Here is an 8,123-nt window from a genome sequence, read left to right on the forward strand (position 1 = left end):
CAGATGCTCCTGGGGAGTAAGAGGGTCTAATCTCCTAGCATCCCTGATTAGATGGATTGTAAGCCAAGCATAATTCTTTGCAGAAGTCCACAGGTTTAAGCTGTTACCTGCAGCACTCACTGAACTCACCCAGAACAGCTGTCAAGGAGTTCTGGATATGGCACCAACAGCATCTACTGGAGAGAACACCAAGCAAACACCCTTCCTAGGACATGTAGGGTCAGAGGGATTATGGAAGTGGAGATGGTTAGGATAGGTTCTAACTATAGTGTTCAAGAACTATTTAGATGATAGAATTGGGAGGATATACACTAATTGTATATGAGGAGCAAGAGGAGTTTAGTCGAGGGACCATAAGAAGTATAAGACTAGACTAGAGTTTCTGGCCCTGGGGAACTAGAGGAATGGTGGGGCCATTCTCAAAGCTAAGGAAAGCAAGAAAAAGAGCAGGACTTGGGGGGAACACATCAATTAAGCCTTGGGGGTTTTCAGTGTGAAAAGGGGATAGACAGCCCTTGGGTAGCATGCTTGGAATTCCACAGGAGTTTCGGTGGGGAGGAGAGTGGGGTCAGGGGCAGGGGAAAGGAGGAAGCCAAATGATCTAGCTCTGAGCCTCTCTTCCTGCTGTCTTGACTTGATGCCCCCAGATGAACATCCTGAGAAAGTGATGAAGACATGGGTAGTATAATATATTCAAAGATGATCCCAGGAAGCACAGGTGGGGAAAGAGAAACTAGGAAGGTAAAATAAACCACAAAGGGTGTCTTCCTAAGTAGGTTATCTCTGAGAACAGCAGGGCCACAAGCTATTGGGGGTACTCTGAAGATTTGTGTAGAACTCATCTCAAATATTTCCCACTGAGTGACAGAAAACTGGAGTATTTTTCTGCCATGTCTGGAACCAAATTGTTTGAGGGTGGCCCTGAGTGCACATGTGCTCACTCATTTCAGTAGTGTCCGACTCTGTGCGACCTTAGGGACAGTAGCCCATCAGCCACCTCTGTCCATGGGATTCTCCAGGCCAGAATACTGGAGTGGATTGCCGTGACCTCCTCCAGGGGATCTTCCTGACCCAGGGATCAAACCTGTGTCTCTTATGTCTCCTGCACTGGCAGGCAGATTCTTAACCACTAGCACCACCTGGGAAGCCTGAGGGTGGCCCCTGGGGCATCACAAACCCCTCAATTTCCTGTGACCCTGTGGGTCAGCTGAAAGAGCTGCTATAGCCACTGCAGAAGAAAACTCCTAGACAGGGAAGGAGGTAGACACACTGCCCACCTCGGCTGGTAAACTCAAGCTGGGCCATGGCAACATGGAACGAGGCATCAGTGACTCCTGCCACCTTTGCTCATTGCTGTTTCATAAATTGAATTTCCATGGAGGATTTTTTTTTGAAAAAGGAGATCTGTCTAGAAGAATAAACTGGTCAATAGTCCTATAATCAAAAGTCCACAGCAAAAGCCACTTGGAAACAGGCCATTGCCTCCTCTGGTCTCACCTCCAGTTCTCCACGTAATATTAATAGCAGACTCTGGGGACAACCCTCCCATTATCTGGTCTAGGTGAAAGGGGACAATGATAGAAGTGGGATAATCGCTGCCATATCGATCTCCTGTGCAAGTGCCTCGTGCCTCCAGGGAGACAGCACGGCTTTCAGTGCCTATTAGCAGTTGTGTCTTTTAACCTCCCGCTCAGCCCAGCAGTGAGAGTCCATTGGAAGCCCCGGCTTCAATTACTTCACAGGCATGTAGCCTGGGTGAACTGGAGCTCATGGTCCCACACGTTGAAGCTGGGAATTGCACTTTCCACCAGTGCGAGGACAAGCAAAGAATGGCATTCCGTAAGCTAGACCCTGGTCTGGCAGGGAGGCAGGGAGGCCCACACACCAATTAGTCAGGCAGCTGTGGCCATCAATCAGGTATGACCTGGGCGGTCAGCTTTAGGTCACACCTGGACCCTGCCATGGAAATCACACTGAAACCTGTCTCCAGAGGAGGGTTGGGACAGCTAACCCCACAGGGAGCAAAGGCTACTGCCCAGCAAAGGCATTCAACACCACAACCTGGAGAGGAAGGACCATAGGACCAACATGGCATTAAAAATAGGTACTAAGAAAAGAATTCTTTGCTTGCATTCATTTCTAGGACATTCTTGATGAAGACTTCTAACTTCCCAGGGAAATCAAATATGGAAATGACAATAAAATGTATTGGCTATTTATCACTTGTAGTGATGCAGAGCCACCTTACTGTGGTTGAGAGAAGGGGTTCCCTTTGATACTTAAACATTTCCTTTAGATTAGCCTAAGGCCTAATGAGAGGTTGTAATAATCTGCCACTTGTTTGTGTTTGGTTAAAAAAAAAAAAAGTCACCATGGCAATTTACCTCAGTAATTACTGTAGTTCTTATTATGCTCTTTGTATAACAGGTAACATCCTTGTTAATTTGTGGATTACTATTAACCTGCACCTTCCCCATTATTTTCAACACTCTCTTAGACCACAGAAACACACCCAAACATTCATTCTCCTGGGCCTGTAACTGAGGCCTTCTACTGTGAGTCTCCATTAAGGGTGATGTACAAGGTGCTTCAGAGCAGGGCTCTAGAGCCAGACTGCCTGGGTTAGATTCTTGCCATCTCATTTATGGGCCACGCAACATTAGATAACTTATTTAACCTCTCTGAGCCTCAATTTCATCATTAGTCAGATGGCAACCCACTCCAGTATTCTTGCCTGGGAAATCCCATGGACAGAGAAGCCTGGAGGGCTACAGTCCATGGGTTGTGAAAAGAGCCAGATATGAATTAGCAACTAAACAACAACAGTAATAGATGAGGATAGTAGCACCTACCTAATAGAATTGCTAGGGCCCTCGGAACCATGCATAGCACAGGGCTAATTTTTATCTCATTACTGAGACTGCTCTACTTCTCCTCTCTCCATGGCCTGTGGTCACAGGTATAGTTACCGAAGTACCCTTGACCATGACCCTGGAGAAGTAAATGGCAAACCACTACAGTATCCTCGCCTGGAAAATCCCAAGGACTGAGGAGCTTGGTGGGCCGCAGTCCCAGGACTTTCCATGGGGCTGCAAAGAGTAGGGCATGACTGAGCAACTAACAGACTTGACCGTGAAGGCCTCATCAGCTGCTCCATGAATGTGTGATGCAGTTGGACCATGGGGCAAAGAGAAGAGTGAAGACTTCTGGGAGGCTAGTAGAAGAGCAGAGTACGTCTCTAGGTCCATACCAGCCCACAGTGGAGATGACCCAAAGTACTCACCACACAATGGAGCAAATGAGCCCTTGATTCTGGGAAAAGGAGAACAGTACCTTCAGGTGAGAGCAAAGGTAATGAGCACCACCCTGGGTTGGAGGAGGGAGGCAGGAACCCAAGCCAGATGAAACTGCTTTTCAAAAACCATCATGGGGTCAGGAGAAGTCATGTGGTCCTCTTTCTCCTCTTCCTGCCTATCATCACCCTCATCTCCCTGCCCCAGCCGTGTTGCTGGCAGACCCTGCTCTCTGGGGAGGGCTTAGAAACCTGTCCTTCTGGAGCTGGGTGGGGAAAAACAGCCCAGTAAGTGCCTGGAGACTTCCTCTTTCCTGACTTCACATTTCCAGGAGCAGGTCCATTGTTCAGCCTTGCAAACAGTGATCACAAGGGGGAATTTATCATAGTCCAGCACAGACTAAGAAAACACTGTACAAGAACATTTGGAAGGTTCACAAGGTGGTGAAAAAAGGAGCCCCCACTGTTAGGGTAGCTACCGGGGTTTCTAACTGTTTTGGCAAATGAATTGCTTTTGAAGGCAAATGTTTACATGGAGGCCTAAAAGGTGTAAAAACACAGAATGCAGGGCTGCCCTGCTGAGATACGGGCCTATAGACCTATTGGCTTCATCCCCTCGGGTCCCTCAGGAAGATCTGGGGAAGCACTCGTCTCCAGGGAACACACTTTGGAGGAAACTGCTCTGGGGCATGAGGGACAAAGAGAAGAGAAAGCAGGGGCCCCATGCTCTGGGGTCCCTGTATTAGATTCCTTGGGCTGCAGTGACAAAGGGCACAAACTGAGTAGCTTTAACAACAGAAATTATCTCACAGTTCTGGAGGCTAGAAATATGAGGTCAAGGTGTCAATAGTGTTGGTTCCTTCTGAGAGTTAGGAGGGGAGAATTTATTCTACATCTCTCTTCTAGTTTCTTATGGTTTACTGGCAATCTTTGGTCCCCTGGTTTGTGGATGCATCAATGTATCCCTGCCTTCATCTTCACATGGGGTTCTGTTTATATGTATGGGACTGTGTCCATATTTTCTTAGAGAAGTGCACATGTGGACATAGGGGCTAAGGGAAGGGTGGGATGAATTGGGAGACTGAGATTAACATATATATGCTACCATGTGTAAAATAGATAGATAGTGGGAACCTACTATAAATATAAAGCACTGGAACCTTAGCTCGGTGCTCTGTGATGACTTAGATGGATGGGATAGGGTATGGAGGGAAGGAGGGAAGTCCAAGAGGGTAGGTCCAATACATATAGTTGATTTACTTCGGTGTACAGCAGAAACTAACACAACATTGTCAAGCAATTACATCCCAATAAAAAAAGAACCAATCAGAGCTGAAGAATATAATAAGTGAAATTTTAAAATAAATTGAAGAGAATCAATAGCAGATTAGATAAACATATAAGCAATCTGAAAGAATAATAATCACCCAATAAGAACAGCAGAAAGAAAAAAAGAATTTAAAACCATAAAGACAATTTAAGGGATCTTTGGGACAATATCAAGCATATTAACATTCACATTGTAGGAATCTCAGAAGGAGCAGTGAAAGAAAGGGGTAGAAAACTTATTTGAATAATGACAGAAAACTTCCCTAACCTAGGAAAAGACAAAGATATTCAGACGCAAAAAGTACAGAGTCCCAACAAAATGAACCCCAAAAGATCCACACCAAGGCATACTGTAATTAAAATGACAAATGCTAAAAGTGGAGAATTTTAAAGGCAGAAAGAGAAAAACAACTAGTTATATGCAAGGGAACCCTCGTAAGACCGTCAGCCACAGATTTTTCAGCAGAAACTTTGTAGGTCAGAAGGGAGTGGCACAATATATTTAAAGTGCTGAAAGGAAAAAACTTACAAGCAAGAATTTGCTACCTTTCAAGGTTATCATTTGGAAGTAAAGGAGAGACTAAGTTTTGGAAATTAGCAAAACTGGTCTCTAAAATCACTAAACTGGTCTCATGAGAAATGGTAAGGATCTTCTTTAAGTGGAAAATTCAAGGTCACTTTTCTACTGTGACCTAGAAATAACAAAATAAATAAAAGGAAAAAATACCATGGCAAAGGCAAATATATAGTAAAGGCAGTGGATCAGCCACTAAAAAGCTACTATGAAGGCTGAAAAAACAAAAGTAGTAAAATCAACTATAATAAATAAACGATACACAAGATAAAGGGATATAAAAAATGATGTCAAAATATTGGGAGGGTACATGTGACATATGTAGTGCTTTTAGAACACATTCAAACACAAATGCCAGCTTAAAATAAACTGCTATATTTATAGATTGATACCTATTACCCTCTGATTCCTGGTTCCTGGTAACCAGAGGATCATAGATATCACCCTATAGGAACCAGACATCAAATTGCCAACATCATTAGATCATGGAAAAAGCATGAGAATTCCAGAAAAACATCTACTTCTGCTTCATTGACTATGCCAAAGCCTTTGATTGTGTGTATCACAACAAACTGTGGAAAATTCTTCAAGAGATGGAAATATCAGACCACCTTACTTGCCTCCTGAGAAATCTGTATACAGGTCAAGATGCAACAGTTAGAACTGGACATGGAGCAACGGACTGATTCCAAATTGGGAAAGGAGTATGTCAATCTGTATATTGTTACCCTGCTTATTTAATTTATATACAGAGTACATCATGTGAAATGCCAGGGTGGATGAAGCACAAGCTGGAATTAAATTGCTGGGAGAAATGTCAAGAACCTCAGATATGCAAATGATACCACCCTTATGGCAAAAAGCAAAGAGGAACTGAAGAGCCTCTTGATGAAAGTGAAATAGGAGAGTGAAAAAGTTGGTGTAGAACTCAACATTCAGAAAATTAAGATCAAGGCATTTGGTCCCATCATTTCATGGCAAATAGATGGGGAAACAATGTAAACAGTGAGAGACTTTATTTTCTTGGGCTTCAAAATCACTGCAGATGGTGACTGAATCCATGAAAATAAAAGATGGCTTCCTCCTTGGAAGGAAAGCTATGACAAACCTAGACAGCATATTAAAAAGCAGAAATGTTACTTTGCCAACGTAGTCACGTATGGATGTGAGAGTTGGACCATAAAGAAAGCTGAGTGCCGAAGAATTGATGCTTTTGAGCTGTGGTGTTCGAGAAGACTCTTGAGAGTCCCTTGGACTGCAAGGAGATCAAACCAGTCAATCCTAAAGGAAATCAGTCCTGAATATTCACTGAAGAGACTGATGCTAAAGCTCCAATTCTTTGGCTACCTGATGTGAAGAACTGACTCATTGGAAAAGACCCTGATGCTGAGAAAGATTGAAGGCAGGAGGAGTAGGGGATGACAGAGGAGGAGATGGTTGGATGACATCACCAACTCGATGGACACGAGTTGAGCAAGCTCAAGGAGTTGGTGATGGACAGGGAAGTCTGATATGCTGTAGTCTATGAGGTCACAAAGAGTCAGACACAACTGAGTAACTGAACTGATCTATGATCCTCATGGCAACCACAAATGAAAACAGTACAATAGATATACACACACACAAGAGAAACATAATATTAATAGTAAAGACAATTACAAAACCACAAGGAGACCAAGAGAAGACAAATAACAGAATATACACAATATCTTCACATGGATATTACACAATATACTACTACACAATCAGTGCGTCAACGAGAAAAATCAAAGAGGAAATTTTTTATAACTTTGATACAAAGGAAAATGGAAACACAATGATGCAAAACCTATGGAACATAGAAAAAGAGGAAAGTTCATAGTGATACAGACCTACCTTCAAGAAACAAGAAAGGTCCCAAATAAACAATTTAACTTTCTAGCTAAAGTAGCTAGAAAGATAACAAATAAAATCCAAATTTAGTAGAAGTAAGGAAATTATAAAATCAGAGTGGAAATAAATGAAATACAGACAAAAAAAAAAAAAAGAAAAGATCAATAAAACTAAGCTGGTTCTTTGAAAAGTTAACAAGATTGATAAACCTTTAGCCAGATTCATCAAGAAAAAAGGGGCCCAAATAAATAAAATCAGAAATAAAAGGGAAATTACAATCACTACATAAATACAATGAATTATAAGTGAGTACTAGAGTTATACATCATCAAATTGAACAATACCTATAAAAATGGATAAATTACTAGAAACATACAATCTTCCAAGACTAGAAGAAATAGAAAATTTGAACAGATATTCACAGGGGAATTCCAACAAAACTTTAAAGCATTAATAACTATTCATCTTCAGTTCAGTTCAGTTCATTGGCTCAGTCGTGTCCGACTCTTTGCGACCCCATGAATCGCAGCATGCCAGGCCTCCCTGTCCATCACCAACTCCCAGAGTTCACTCAGACTCACATCCATCGAGTCAGTGATGCCATCCAGCCATCTCATCCTCTGTCGTCCCCTTCTCCTCCTGCCCCCAATCCCTCCCAGCATCAGAGTCTTTTCCAATGAGTCAACTCTCCGCATGAGGTGGTCAAAGTACTGGAGTTTCAGCTTCAACATCACTCCCTCCAAAGAAATCCCAGGGTTGATCTCCTTCAGAATGCACTGTTTGGATCTCCTTGCAGTCCAAGGGACTCTCAAGTGTCTTCTCCAACACCACAGTTCAAAAGCATCAATTCTTCAGCACTCAGCTTTCTTCACAGTCCAACTCTCACATCCATACATGACCACAGGAAAAACCATAGCCTTGACTAGACAGACCTTTGTTGGCAAAGTAACGTCTCTGCTTTTGAATATACTATCTAGGTTGGTCATAACTTGTCTTCCAAGGAGTAAGTGTCTTTTTTTTTTTTTTTTTTTTATTCATCTTGATGCTTTATTAGGA

The sequence above is a fragment of the Oryx dammah genome, unplaced genomic scaffold (genome assembly GCF_014754425.2).
Source record: "Oryx dammah isolate SB20612 unplaced genomic scaffold, SCBI_Odam_1.1 HiC_scaffold_11164, whole genome shotgun sequence".
Lineage (NCBI taxonomy): Eukaryota > Metazoa > Chordata > Mammalia > Artiodactyla > Bovidae > Oryx > Oryx dammah.